The sequence below is a fragment of the Cherax quadricarinatus genome, chromosome 4 (genome assembly GCF_038502225.1).
Source record: "Cherax quadricarinatus isolate ZL_2023a chromosome 4, ASM3850222v1, whole genome shotgun sequence".
Taxonomy (NCBI): domain Eukaryota; kingdom Metazoa; phylum Arthropoda; class Malacostraca; order Decapoda; family Parastacidae; genus Cherax; species Cherax quadricarinatus.
This window is the reverse complement of record NC_091295.1, coordinates 73,442,286-73,457,238: the sequence shown is the minus strand read 5'-3', so window position 1 is coordinate 73,457,238 and position 14,953 is coordinate 73,442,286. Positions and strand designations below refer to the sequence as shown.

Sequence of the window (14,953 nt, the reverse complement as noted above, 5' to 3'; positions counted from 1 at the left end):
GGACAAAATTGACCTAATTACCCGAAATGCTCAGCATAACAAGAGGCTTTCTACATGACTCAAGAAATCGTAATGACACGATTGCAAATAAACCATATGACTCTATGACCGCGGGTTCAATCCCGGCCGGGGGTATGGTTTAAGAGGCTTTCTATATAACAGTATATGACTGCTGTCAGCTATGGTCTGTATAAGTTGTATCATGTACTTGTAGTAAAGATATATAATTAACGTTCCACCTGGGAGCCTCCTACCCCCTTCCTGCTATCTTCCCGTCCAGCAGTAAGGGACGGGAAGCTGGCCTACACGCGTGTCTAGCCTTCACTCACCAGCTGAGGCAGCTGAGGCACACACGTACATCTGTCTTCTCAGGGCACCACCCACCAGGTGACTAACATCGACCCTCAGGGACACCATTCCTGTGCTCTGTAAACCTAGACACTCGTTTAGTATCATTATTAATAAAAAAAAGTCAAGTTTATATACAAAAAAGTGATGGTTTGTGTGGATGGTGGTCGATGACGTAAGATATGATATAAATTGTTTTCGTACAGACAAGCAAAGATTTGGTTATGTGTGAAACTTGGTATTTTGCAGTTTTATAATATTTGTAGTCAGAAATGTGTGAATATAACGATAAGCGCTGACTGAGATGGCCAGTTATCATCATCACTGTGAGGATGTGTTATCACTGATGAGGCTGCCAGAGGCACGAAGGTGTGGTGTCATCACTAGTGTACATGCCAGAGGCACGAAGGTGTGGTGTCATCACTAGTGTACATGCCAGAGGCACGAAGGTGTGGTGTCATCACTAGTGTACATGCCAGAGGCACGAAGGTATGGTGTCATCACTAGTGTACATGCCAGAGGCACGAAGGTGTGGTGTCATCACTAGTGTACATGCCAGGGGCACGAAGGTGTGGTGTCATCACTAGTGTACATGCCAGAGGCACGAAGGTGTGGTGTCATCACTAGTGTACATGCCAGAGGCACGAAGGTGTGGTGTCATCACTAGTGTACATGCCAGAAGCACGAAGGTGTGGTGTCATCACTAGTGTACATGCCAGAGGCACGAAGGTGTGGTGTCATCACTAGTGTACATGCCAGAGGCACGAAGGTGTGGTGTCATCACTAGTGTACATGCCAGAGGCACGAAGGTGTGGTGTCATCACTAGTGTACATGCCAGAGGCACGAAGGTGTGGTGTCATCACTAGTGTACATGCCAGGGGCACGAAGGTGTGGTGTCATCACTAGTGTACATGCCAGAGGCACGAAGGTGTGGTGTCATCACTAGTGTACATGCCAGAGGCACGAAGGTGTGGTGTCATCACTAGTGTACATGCCAGACGCACGAAGGTGTAGCGTCATCACTAGTGTACATGCCAGGGGCAAGTGCGGTGTCATCACTAGTGTACATGCTAGGGGCAAGTGTGGCGTCATCACTAGTTTACATGCCAGGGGCAAGTGAGTGTGATGTCATCACTAGTGAACATGCCAGGGGCAAGTGAGTGTGATGTCATCACTAATGAACATGCCAGGGGCAAGAGAATGTGTTGTCATCATTAGTGAACATACCAGAGCAAGTGGGTGTGATGTCATCCCTAGTGAACACACCAGGGACTCCAGGATGTGATGTCATCCCTAGTGAACACACCAGGGACTCCAGGATGTGATGTCATCCCTAGTGAACACACCAGGGACTCCAGAGTGTGGTGTCATCCCTAGTGAACACACCAGGGACTCCAGGGTGTGGTGTTATCCCTAGTAAACAAACCAGGGACTCCAGGGTGTGGTATCATCCCTAGTGAATACACTCGAGGACATGATCGAGCCAAATGTTACGTTACTGAGATAACATAAATGTCAGTGGTTGTCGCAGCTATTAAGAGTGACACACGCTGGTGTTGATGTCTCACACTAACAGTGACATACACGCTGGTGTTGATGTCTCACACTAACAGTGACATACACGCTGGTGTTGATGTCTCACACTAACAGTGACATACACGCTGGTGATGATGTCTCACACTAACAGTGACATACACTGGTGTTGATGTCTCACACTAACAGTGACATACACGCTGGTGTTGATGCCTCACACTAACAGTGATATACACGCTGGTGTTGATGTCTCACACTAACAGTGACATACACGCTGGTGTTGATGTCTCACACTAACAGTGACATACACGCTGGTGTTGATGTCTCACACTAACAGTGACATACACGCTGGTGTTGATGCCTCACACTAACAGTGATATACACGATGGTGTTGATGTCTCACACTAACAGTGACATACACGCTGGTGTTGATGTCTCACACTAACAGTGACATACACGCTGGTGTTGATGTCTCACACTAACAGTGACATACACGCTAGTGTTGATGTCTCACACTAACAGTGACATACACGCTAGTGTTGATGTCTCACACTAACAGTGACATACACGCTGGTGTTGATGTCTCACACTAACAGTGACATACACGCTGGTGTTGATGTCTCACACTAACAGTGACATACACGCTTGTGTTGATGTCTCACACTAACAGTGACATACACGCTAGTGTTGATGTCTCACACTAACAGTGACATACACGCTAGTGTTGATGTCTCACACTAACAGTGACATACACGCTGGTGTTGATGTCTCACACTAACAGTGACATACACGCTGGTGTTGATGTCTCACACTAACAGTGACATACACGCTAGTGTTGATGTCTCACACTAACAGTGACATACACGCTGGTGTTGATGTCTCACACTAACAGTGACATACACGCTGGTGTTGATGTCTCACACTAACAGTGACATACACGCTGGTGTTGATGTCTCACACTAACAGTGACATACACGCTGGTGTTGATGTCTCACACTAACAGTGACATACACACTGGTGTTGATGCCTCACACTAACAGTGACATACACACTGGTGTTGATGTCTCACACTAACAGTGACACACACACTGGTGTTGATGTCTCACACTAACAGTGACATACACACTGGTGCTGATGTTTCACACTAACAGTGACATACACGCTGGTGTTGATGTCTCACACTAACAGTGACATACACGCTGGTATTGATGTCTCACACTAACAGTGACATACACGCTAGTGTTGATGTCTCACACTAACAGTGATATACACGCTGGTGTTGATGTCTCACACTAACAGTGACATACACGCTGGTGTTGATGTCACACTAACAGTGACATACACGCTGGTGTTGATGTCTCACACTAACAGTGACATACACGCTGGTGTTGATGTCTCACACTAACAGTGACATACACGCTGGTGTTGATGTCTCACACTAACAGTGACATACACGCTGGTGTTGATGTCTCACACTAACAGTGATATACACGCTGGTGTTGATGTTTCACACTAACAGTGACATACACGCTGGTATTGATGCCTCACACTAACAGTGACATACACGCTGGTGTTGATGTCTCAAACTAACAGTGACATACACGCTGGTGTTGATGTCTCACACTAACAGTGATATACACGCTGGTGTTGATGTCTCACACTAACAGTGACATACACGCTGGTGTTGATGTCTCACACTAACAGTGACATACACGCTAGTGTTGATATCATGTGGGAGTTCGACACGTGGATTAGGTAAAGAAATACTCACGTAGGCTGGTAGTACGTATAATTACAGACAAGGTGAGTAGCGCCCTTACAGCCGTAACCTAGTCTCTCTGCTCTCTCTAGTACAACTGACTGACTGGCCGCCCACAGTACCCATATGTGAGGGGGTCTTTGAATACTGCCAGGTCAGCACAATATGAATAGACAGTGACTCAGGCAGAGACGGTTGGTAGGAGTCAACTGGTACTGGTTACTGGTAACTGGTTACTACTACTGAGATTGATGTCTCACACTAACAGTGATATACACGCTGGTGTTGATGTCTCACACTAACAGTGACATACACGCTGGTGTTGATGTCTCACACTAACAGTGACATACACGCTGGTGTTGATGTCTCACACTAACAGTGACATACACGCTGGTGTTGATGTCTCACACTAACAGTGACATACACGCTGGTGTTGATGTCTCACACTAACAGCGACATACACGATGGTGTTGATGTCTCACACTAACAGTGATATACACGCTGGTGTTGATGTCTCACACTAACAGTGACATACACGCTAGTGTTGATGTCTCACACGAACAGTGACATACACGCTGGTGTTGATGTCTCACACTAACAGTGATATACACGCTGGTGTTGATGTCTCACACTAACAGTGACATACACGCTGGTGTTGAAGTCTCACACTAACAGTGACATAAACGCTGGTGTTGATGTCTCAAACTAACAGTGACATACACGCTAGTGTTGATGTCTCACACTAACAGTGATATACACGCTGGTGTTGATGTCTCACACTAACAGTGACATACACGCTAGTGTTGATGTCTCACACTAACAGTGACATACACGCTGGTGTTGATGTCTCACACTAACAGTGACATACACGCTGGTGTTGATGTCTCAAACTAACAGTGACATACACGCTGGTGTTGATGTCTCACACTAACAGTGATATACACGCTGGTGTTGATGTCTCACAGTAACAGTGACATACACGCTGGTGTTGATCTCAAACTAACAGTGACATACATGCTGGTGTTGATGTCTCACACTAACAGTGATATACACGCTGGTGTTGATGTCTCACACTAACAGTGATATACACGCTGGTGTTGATGTCTCACACTAACAGTGATATACACGCTGGTGTTGATGTCTCACACTAACAGTGATATACACGCTGGTGTTGATGTCTCACACTAACAGTGACATACACGCTAGTGTTGATGCCTCACACTAACAGTGATATACACGCTGGTGTTGATGTCTCACACTAACAGTGACATACACGCTAGTGTTGATGTCTCACACTAACAGTGACATACACGCTGGTGTTGATGTCTCACACTAACAGTGATATACACGCTGGTGTTGATGTCTCACACTAACAGTGATATACACGCTGGTGTTGATTTCTCACACTAACAGTGATATCCACGCTGGTGTTGATGTCTCACACTAACAGTGACATACACGCTAGTGTCGATGTCTCACACTAACAGTGATATACACGCTGGTGTTGATGTCTCACACTAACAGTGATATACACGCTGGTGTTGATGTCTCACACTAACAGTGATATACACGCTGGTGTTGATGTCTCACACTAACAGTGATATCCACGCTGGTGTTGATGTCTCACACTAACAGTGACATACACGCTAGTGTCGATGTCTCACACTAACAGTGATATACACGCTGGTGTTGATGTCTCACACTAACAGTGATATACACGCTGGTGTTGATGTCTCACACTAACAGTGACATACACGCTGGTGTTGATATCTCAAACTAAGTGACATACACGCTGGTGTTGATGTCTCACACTAACAGTGACATACACGCTGGTGTTGATGTCTCACACTAACAGTGACATACACGCTGGTGTTGATGTCTCAAACTAACAGTGATATACACGCTGGTGTTGATGTCTCACACTAACAGTGACATACACGCTAGTGTTGATGTCTCACACTAACAGTGACATACACGCTGGTGTTGATGTCTCACACTAACAGTGATATACACGCTGGTGTTGATGTCTCACACTAACAGTGACATACACGCTGGTATTGATGTCTCACACTAACAGTGCCATACACGCTGGTGTTGATGTCTCAGACTAACAGTGACATACACGCAGGTGTTGATGTCTCACACTAACAGTGATATACACGCTGGTGTTGATGTCTCACACTAACAGTGACATACACGCTGGTGTTGATATCTCAAACTAAGTGACATACACGCTGGTGTTGATGTCTCACACTAACAGTGACATACACGCTGGTGTTGATGTCTCACACTAACAGTGACATACACGCTGGTGTTGATGTCTCAAACTAACAGTGATATACACGCTGGTGTTGATGTCTCACACTAACAGTGACATACACGCTAGTGTTGATGTCTCACACTAACAGTGACATACACGCTGGTGTTGATGTCTCACACTAACAGTGATATACACGCTGGTGTTGATGTCTCACACTAACAGTGACATACACGCTGGTATTGATGTCTCACACTAACAGTGCCATATACGCTGGTGTTGATGTCTCAGACTAACAGTGACATACACGCAGGTGTTGATGTCTCACACTAACAGTGATATACACGCTGGTGTTGATGTCTCACACTAACAGTGACATACACGCTGGTGTTGATGTCTCAAACTAACAGTGACATACACGCTGGTGTTGATGTCTCACACTAACAGTGATATACACGCTGGTGTTGATGTCTCACAGTAACAGTGACATACACGCTGGTGTTGATGTTTCAAACTAACAGTGACATACACGCTGGTGTTGATGTCTCACACTAACAGTGATATACACGCTGGTGTTGATATCTCACACTAACAGTGATATACACGCTGGTGTTGATGTCTCACACTAACAGTGACATACACACTGGTGTTGATGTCTCACACTAACAGTGACATACACACTGGTGTTGATGTCTCACACTAACAGTGACATACACGCTGGTGTTGATGTCTCACACTAACAGTGACATACACACTGGTGTTGATGTCTCACACTAACAGTGACATACACACTGGTGTTGATGTCTCACACTAACAGTAACATACACACTGGTGTTGATGTCTCACACTAACAGTGACATACACGCTGGTGTTGATGTCTCACACTAACAGTAACATACACGCTGGTGTTGATGTCTCACACTAACAGTAACATACACGCTGGTGTTGATGTCTCACACTAACAGTGACATACACGCTGGTGTTGATGTCTCACACTAACAGTAACATACACGCTGGTGTTGATGTCTCACACTAACAGTGACATACACGCTGGTGTTGATGTCTCACACTAACAGTAACATACACGCTGGTGTTGATGTCTCACACTAACAGTAACATACACGCTGGTGTTGATGTCTCACACTAACAGTAACATACACGCTGGTGTTGATGTCTCACACTAACATTTCCGTACTCAACAAAACCAACCATATATAAAGACACCATAAAATACCTTCCACTGTTTTCAAATTTTATTTAAAGTGATAAATTTATAGAGCAGCCGTTTATAATTTGGTCATCTGTACTCAGTGAATGATTGCTAGCGCACTCAACTCACACAGTGAGATCCGGGGATCGATCCTCGGTAAGGGTGGAAATATTAAGACTTGTTTCCTTAAAGCACCTGCTGTCCACGTTTACCTAGCAGCAAAATTGGATGTTAGTCGACTGGTGTGAGTCTAATTTGCCCGAAATGCTCTGCATAAACAGTGGCTTTCTATATAGTAGTAAGATGTCAGCTTGGTCTATATACCTTGTACATGTACATGTAGAAATAAATATTATTATTATTATTATTATTATTATTATTATTATTATTATTATTATTATTATTATTATTATTATTATTATTATTATTATTATTATTATTTATGAAATTGAGAATGAATTCTGATAGGTGAGTGAAGTGGTGAGGACAAAGGAGTAAGGTTCCTGGAGTAGACCAGGAGAGCCTTCAGGGAGTCAAGACTCCCGCCACCCGGTCCATGACTTAACGTTCACGAACTCTTGTCTTAAACTTCCAGAAAGTATTTATTTATTTATTTATTTATTAATTTGAACATGATACAGTGAGGTACAAAGTTATTACAGTGCAACATGCCAAAGCCCCTTGTATGCAGAGCATTATGAGCAGGCTTAAAATTAACTTAAGATTAACTAAACAATGGTATATTCAGTGGTACAAACATTATTGTATACAGATAACAATTTAGCATAAGTGAGTATTACAAAGACAGGTCATATGGTCATTTACTGTGTTGCTGAACATTCAGTAGAATGGAGTATTCTGTTAGGTAATGTAATTAAAAAATAAAGTTTGATTGGGTGACAGGTTAGACATTTATGAGATACAATATTGAGAAACATTTACGAGATACAATTTATGAGATACAATTATTCAGTATTTATTTAGTTGTGGGTGAGTAAGTGATTTTTGAGAAGAGACTTGAATTTATAAACAGTGTTTCTTTTATATTCACAGGTAATGAATTCCAGATTTTAGGGCCTTTTATGTGCATTGAGTTTTTGCATAGCGTGAGATGGACTCGAGGACCATCAATGATTGTGCCTTGTGTTATGGTCGTGTGTTCTGTTGAGGTTGGTAAGGAGACGTTTGAGGGGAGGTTTATATCAGAATTAAGTGTTCTATGAATGTAATAGGTGCAGTAATAAGTACGGATGTTTTGAATGGTGAGTAGGTTTAGAGTTTTGAATATTGGTGGAGTGTGTTGCCTGTAGTCGGAATTTGTTATCATTCTGACTGCAGCCTTTTGTTGGGTAATTAGTGGTCTGAGATGGTTTATTGTTGTTGAGCCCCATGCACAAATTCCATAGGTGACATAGGGGTAAATAAGTGGTATAGGGCCAGGAGGGCTGACTGTGGAACATACACAAACATCTCTACGACATTCCCCGTGTCCGACTAAACCTTTACAAAAATTCAATGTATGTCAAAGGCCCTAAAATCTGGAACATCCTACCTGAGAACTCTAGAACTGCAGACACATTCATCACCTTCAAAACTACCATTAGAAAACATCTTATCTCCCTGATACACCCCGTCAATTAACTACACGAATACCACCTGGTGGTTCACACTTACACTCACTCACCCATTTGACCATAAACAGAAATATTAATCTCAATCTTAAAATAATGAATCCTGTGATACTCCAATACTGAAACTATGTACTGTGCCAAAACAAAAGCATTCACATTGCTAAACTCACAAACTAGTATTTAGTCACTTAGCCATAATACCAACTTACCGCATAATTTGTAATATTTTAAAATTAACAATTAAACTAAGTCTGCCCGAAATGCCTAGCCATGCTAGGTGTTCTAGTGGTACACTCTGTAATTATTTTACTACATGTAAACCACACAATAACCAAATTCTGTAAACTCAGCATTGTAATCCTTATAGAGAATAAACTTTGAATTTGAATAGTACCGTATCTTCGATAGTATGCCTACGCTCTTGGAATTTTTTTTGGAAATTTGTTGTATATGTGTTTGAAATTTGAGTCTATTATCAAAGTGGATTCCTAAGAATTTTCTCTCTGTGAGTTTTGTGATAGGTGATCCGTTTATCATTATGTTAAGAGGGGCGTTTACCTGGAGTTTACCTGGAGAGAGTTCCGGGGGTCAACGCCCCCGCGGCCCAATCTGTGATCAGGCCTCCTGGTGGATCAGAGCCTGATCAACCAGGCTGTTACTGCTGGCTGCACGCAAACCAACGTACGAGCCACAGCCCGGCTGGTCAGGTACCGACTTTAGGTGCTTGTCCAGTGCCAGCTTGAAGACTGCCAGGGGTCTGTTGGTAATCCCCCAGTCTCGGGCCCCTGACACTTATTGTATGGTCTCTTAACGTGCTAGTGACACCCCTGCTTTTCATTGGGGGGATGGTGCATCGTCTGCCAAGTCTTTTGCTTTCGTAGTGAGTGATTTTCGTGTGCAAGTTCGGTACTAGTCCCTCTAGGATTTTCCAGGTGTATATAATCATGTATCTCTCCCGCTGCGTTCCAGGGAATACAGGTTTAGGAACCTCAAGCGCTCCCAGTAATTGAGGTGTTTTATCTCCGTTATGCGCGCCGTGAAGGTTCTATCGGTCTGTAGTTCTTTGCTGTTGCTTTACTGCCCCCTTTGTGGAGTGGGGCTATGTCTGTTGTTTTTAGTAACTGTGGGACGACCCCCGTGTCCATGCTCCCTCTCCATAGGATGGAAAAGGCTCGTGATAGGGGCTTCTTGCAGTTCTTGATGAACACGGAGTTCCACGAGTCTGGCCCTGGGGCAGAGTGCATGGGCATGCCATTTATCGCCTATTCGAAGTCATTTGGTGTCAGGATAACATCAGATAGGCTTGTGTTAACCAAATTCTGTGGCTCTCTCATAAAAAATTCATTTTGATCTTCGACTCTCAGTCTGGTTAGCGGCTTGCTAAAAGCTGAGTCATATTGGGACTTGAGTAGCTCACTCATTTCCTTGCTGTCATCTGTGTAGGACCCATCTTGTTTAAGTAGGGGCCCAATACTGGACGTTGTTCTCGACTTTGATTTGGCATAGGAAAAGAAATACTTTGGGTTTCTTTCGATTTCATTTATGGCTTTTAGTTCCCGCGACTCCTGACTCCTATAAGATTCCTTTAGCTTAAGTTCGATGCTTGCTATTTCTCTGACCACTGACTCCCTACGCATTTCAGATATATTGGCCTCTTTTAGCCGCTCTGTTATTCTTTTCCGTCGCCTGTAAAGGGAGTGCCTGTCTCTTTCTATTTTACATCTACTCCGTTTTCATAGAGGAATAAGCCTTGTGCATACATCGAGTGCCACCGAGTTAATCTGTTCTAGGCATAAGTTGGGGTCTGTGTTGCTTAGTCTATCTTTCCATCTTATATCGGTTAGGACTTGGTTTACTTGGTCCAACTTGATGTTCTTGTTATTGAAGTTGAATTTGGTGAATGCTCCTTCGTGACTAGTCTCATTTTGTCGGTCTGGGGCTCCGCGCATACATGTCTGAACCTCAATTATGTTGTGATCTGAGTATATTGTTTTTGATATGGTGACATTTCGTATCAGATCATCATTGTTAGTGAAGATGAGGTCTAGTGTATTCTCCAGTCTAGTAGGCTCTATTATTTGCTGGTTTAAATTGAATTTTGTGCAGAGATTTAAAAGCTCGTGTGTGTGTGAGTTTTCATCAGAGCTGCCTCCTGGTGTTATTACTGCAACAACATTATTTGCTATATTCCTCCATTTTAGGTGCCTTAAGTTGAAATCCCCCAGGAGCAAGATGTTGGGGGCAGGAGCTGGCAGATTTTCCAGACAGTGGTCAATTTTTAACAGCTGTTCCTGGAATTGCTGGGACGTTGCATCCGGAGGCTTGTAGACTACCACAATGACTAGGTTTTGGTTCTCGATCTTTACTGCTAAAACTTCCACTACATCATTTGAGGCATTAAGCAGTTCTGTGCAAACAAGTGACTCTGCGATGTACAGGCCAACCCCTCCCCCCTTTTGCCTGTTCACTCTGTCGCATCTGTATAGGTTATAACCTGGGATCCACATTTCGTTGTCCAAGTGATCCTTTATGTGGGTCTCTGTGAAAGCCACGAACATTGCATTTGCCTCTGCAAGCAGTCCACGGATGAAAGGTATTTTGTTGTTTGTTGCTGGCTTTAGACCCTGTATATTTGCAAAGAAGAATGTCATCGGACTGGTGGTATTGTTGGTATTGTTGCTACTGGTCTGTAGCTCCATTACCAAACTGAATGAAGTAGGTTTTGTCAATGTTTAGAGTAAGTTTGTTACTAGTCATCCAGGTAGATATTTTCTGTAATTCGGTATTTACAGTATTGGCTAGCGTGACTGGGCTCGGGTGAGAGAAGACGTATGTAGTGTCATCTTCAAATAGTGTGGGTTTGAGTAATTGCGAAGCATTTGGTAGGTCATTTATGTATATGAGAAAGAGAAGAGGGCCTAGGACACTTCCCTGTGGGACACCAACTGTGATTGGCTGTGCTGAAGAGTTTGCCCCATTTGTGTACACATATTGGCTTCTATTGCTGAGGTATGACTTTAGGTAGATGAGGGAGTGCCCTCTTATACCATAGTGCGACAATTTTATATGGAGCAAGTCATGGTCAACTGTATCAAAAGCTTTAAGTAAGTCTATGAAGATCCCCAGTGGGACTTCTTTTTTCTCTATTGCAGTGTATATGTGCTCTAGTATGTGTATAATAGCATCATTAGTATTTTTATTAGGCCTGAACCCAAATTGGCAGGGGTTGAGTATGTTGTGGGAGATGAGGTAGGAATAGATTCGCTTATGAATTAATTTTTCGAAGATTTTAGAGAGAGGGTGTGAGTTGGATGTTGGCCTATAGTTATTCAAGTCTGTTTGGTCTCCTCCTTTATGGATCGGGGTGACCCTCGCTATTTTGAGAACTGTAGGGAAGGTAGATGGATTTGTTAAAGAGTGTTGCAATGATTGGTGATAATACTTGTGACGCTTTTTTGTATATAAAAGGCGGTAAGGTATTTAAATCTCCTGTCTTGTTTTTTAGTGTGTTGATAATAAGGGAGACTTCAGTAGGGTTAGTCGGAGCTAGGAACAGTGTGTTCGGGTAGTTGCCGGTGAGGTAGTCATTGGGTGGGGTATCTGTGCTTGGGATTTTATTGGCAAGGTTTTTTCCTATAGTGGAGAAGAAATTATTAAGTCTGTTTGCTGTTTCAGTTGGTGGGAGTTTGGGTTCATCTGGTTTTGTTAATTCAATTTCGCTATTTCGTGATATCTTTTTTGTTCCTAGAATTTCTGATAGGGTTTTCCAGGTCTTTTTTATATCACCTCGTAAGTTGGATAATCTGTTCTCATAATACAATTTTTTAGCCCTTCTTATTAGGCTGGTTAGGATTGACGAGTAACTTTTTGACTCGACTCACGAAATCGTAATGGTCTCTGGTTATGTGACCCATTCTGTACTGTTTTTCGTATAGGTGCTTTGTATTTATGGATTTGAGGATGCTGGGTGTTAGCCAGGGACTGTTCAGTCTCTTAGCTGTCATCTATTTAGTTTATTGGGGGCAGCGCTTGTTATAAAGGTATTGGGTCTTTTTTAGAAAATTATTAATACATTCGTCAATATCTGTATAGATTTCTAGCTCAGTGTGCCAGTCAATGTTTGTTACTGCTGTTGTGAAGTTATTAATGGCTGCCTCATTGTGAAGTCTGAAGGTGACTTTAGTAGTGTCTTGGGGTAATTTACCAAGAGTTGTTATGAGGAAAGTAGGGTAGTGGTCTGTGGTATTATCTGTAATTATGCCTGATTTTAAAGGGGATATGGTGTTGGTCCAGATGTGGTCTAGTAGAGAAACACTAGTCTCTGTAACTCTTGTAGGTTTTGTTACTGTTGGTAGCAACATGCAGTTACTCATAGTGTTTGTGAATTCAGTAACGTGTTGGTCTTGGTCTTGTAGGAGATTTATGTCACCTGAGAGTAGTAAATGATCTTTGTTCATGTGTGCATCAGTTATCATACTTCCTAGGTTGTCACTAAAACGGCTAATGCTTGACTGAGGTACTCTGTAGATGTTTATCACTGTGAGAGGTTTTTGTAGGTATTTGGATTTGAATTTAGCTATTATATATTCCCCATGTTCATCCCTTGTGCAAGTATTAGTGATACATTCTAGTTGGTCTGAGTAGTATATAGCTGTGCCACCCCCTTGTTGATCTGGCCTACAGTTGTGTATTGCTGTGTTTACCTGGAGAGAGTTCCGAGGGTCAACGCCCCCGCGGCCCGGTCTGTGACCAGGCCTCCTGGTGGATCAGAGCCTGATCAATCAGGCTGTTACTGCTGGCTGCACGCAAACCAACGTACGAGCCACAGCCCGGCTGGTCAGGAACCGACTTTAGGTGCTTATCCAGTGCCAGCTTGAAGACTGCCAGGGGTCTGTTGGTAATCCCCCTTATGTATGCTGGGAGGCAGTTGAACAGTCTCGGGCCCCTAACACTTATTGTATGGTCTCTTAACGTGCTAGTGACACCCCTGCTTTTCATTGGGGGATGTTGCATCGTCTGCCAAGTCTTTTGCTTTCGTAGTGAGTGATTTTCGTGTGCAAGTTCGGTACTAGTCCATCTAGGATTTTCCAGGTGTATATAATCATGTATCTCTCCCTCCTGCGTTCCAGGGAATACAGGTTTAGGAACCTCAATCGCTCCCAGTAATTGAGGTGTTTTATCTCCGTTATGCGTGCCGTGAAGGTTCTCTGTACATTTTCTAGGTCATCAATTTCACCCGCCTTGAAAGGTGAGATAAGATAAGATTTCGTTCGGATTTTTAACCCCGGAGGGTTAGCCACCCAGGATAACCCAAGAAAGTCAGTGCGTCATTGAGGACTGTCTAACTTATTTCCACTGGGGTCCTTAATCTTGTCCCCCAGGATGCGACCCACACCAGTCGACTAACACCCAGGTACCTATTTGCTGCTAGGTGAACAGGACAACAGGTGTAAGGAAACGTGTCGAAATGTGTCCACCCGCCGGGAATCGAACCCGGGCCCTCCGTGTGTGAAGCGGGAGCTCTAGCCACCAGGCCACCAGGCCAGTTAGTGTGCAGCAATATTCCAGCCTAGATGGAACAAGTGACGTGAAGAGTGTCATCATGGGCTTGGCCTCCCTAGTTTTGAAGGTTCTCATTATCCATCCTGTCATTTTTCTAGCAGATGCGATTGATACAATGTTATGGTCCTTGAAGGTGAGATCCTCCGACATGATCACTCCCAGGTCTTTGACGTTGGTGTTTCGCTCTATTTTGTGGCCAGAATTTGTTTTGTACTCTGATGAAGATTTAACCAGGAATGGCATAGACATCTGTAGTATCAGACTTTAACCAGGTTTCGGTGAGAGTAATGATGGATATACTGGCATGCTGGGAATTTAGTAATGCTATGAGGTCATCGTAATGTTTATTTAAAGATCTGATATTGTAGTTAAAGACAGTTATGTTGTTGTTGGCTCTGAGAAGTGCCTTTGATTGTTCTACTGTGTAGTAATTACAGTTACTGTTTAATTCATTTAAGTCATTCAATAAGAGGTTGGTATCAGGATCAATACTTGTTATCATAAGATTTATAGTGAATCTATAGTTAGAATTAAGTATAAGACAAAGTAAATATTCTAAAGCTATAAAATAGCACCTGAATTATTTTAACAAATGTAAAAAAATTGAGCTAAGGTAGTTGTTTAAAGCTAAAATAAAGGAGACAATATAAAA

The 14,953-nt window shown here is 43.0% G+C and overlaps 1 protein-coding gene across 4 annotated transcripts in view; it reads left to right on the top strand.

Annotated features, from left to right (window-relative positions):
* Positions 1-265: 265 nt before the first annotated feature.
* LOC128684476 (uncharacterized) overlaps positions 266-14,953 on the top strand; it is a 41,952-nt gene continuing 27,264 nt past the window's right edge. For 2 of the 4 annotated variants that reach the window (XM_070097919.1, XM_053770673.2), the window contains exon 1: positions 266-387. The gene's annotated coding sequence lies outside the window, so the exon portion shown is untranslated. Of the gene's footprint in view, positions 388-1,299; positions 1,318-14,953 lie in introns of those variants that run through there. The other 2 variants (XM_053770674.2, XM_070097914.1) reach the window with 2 other exon arrangements.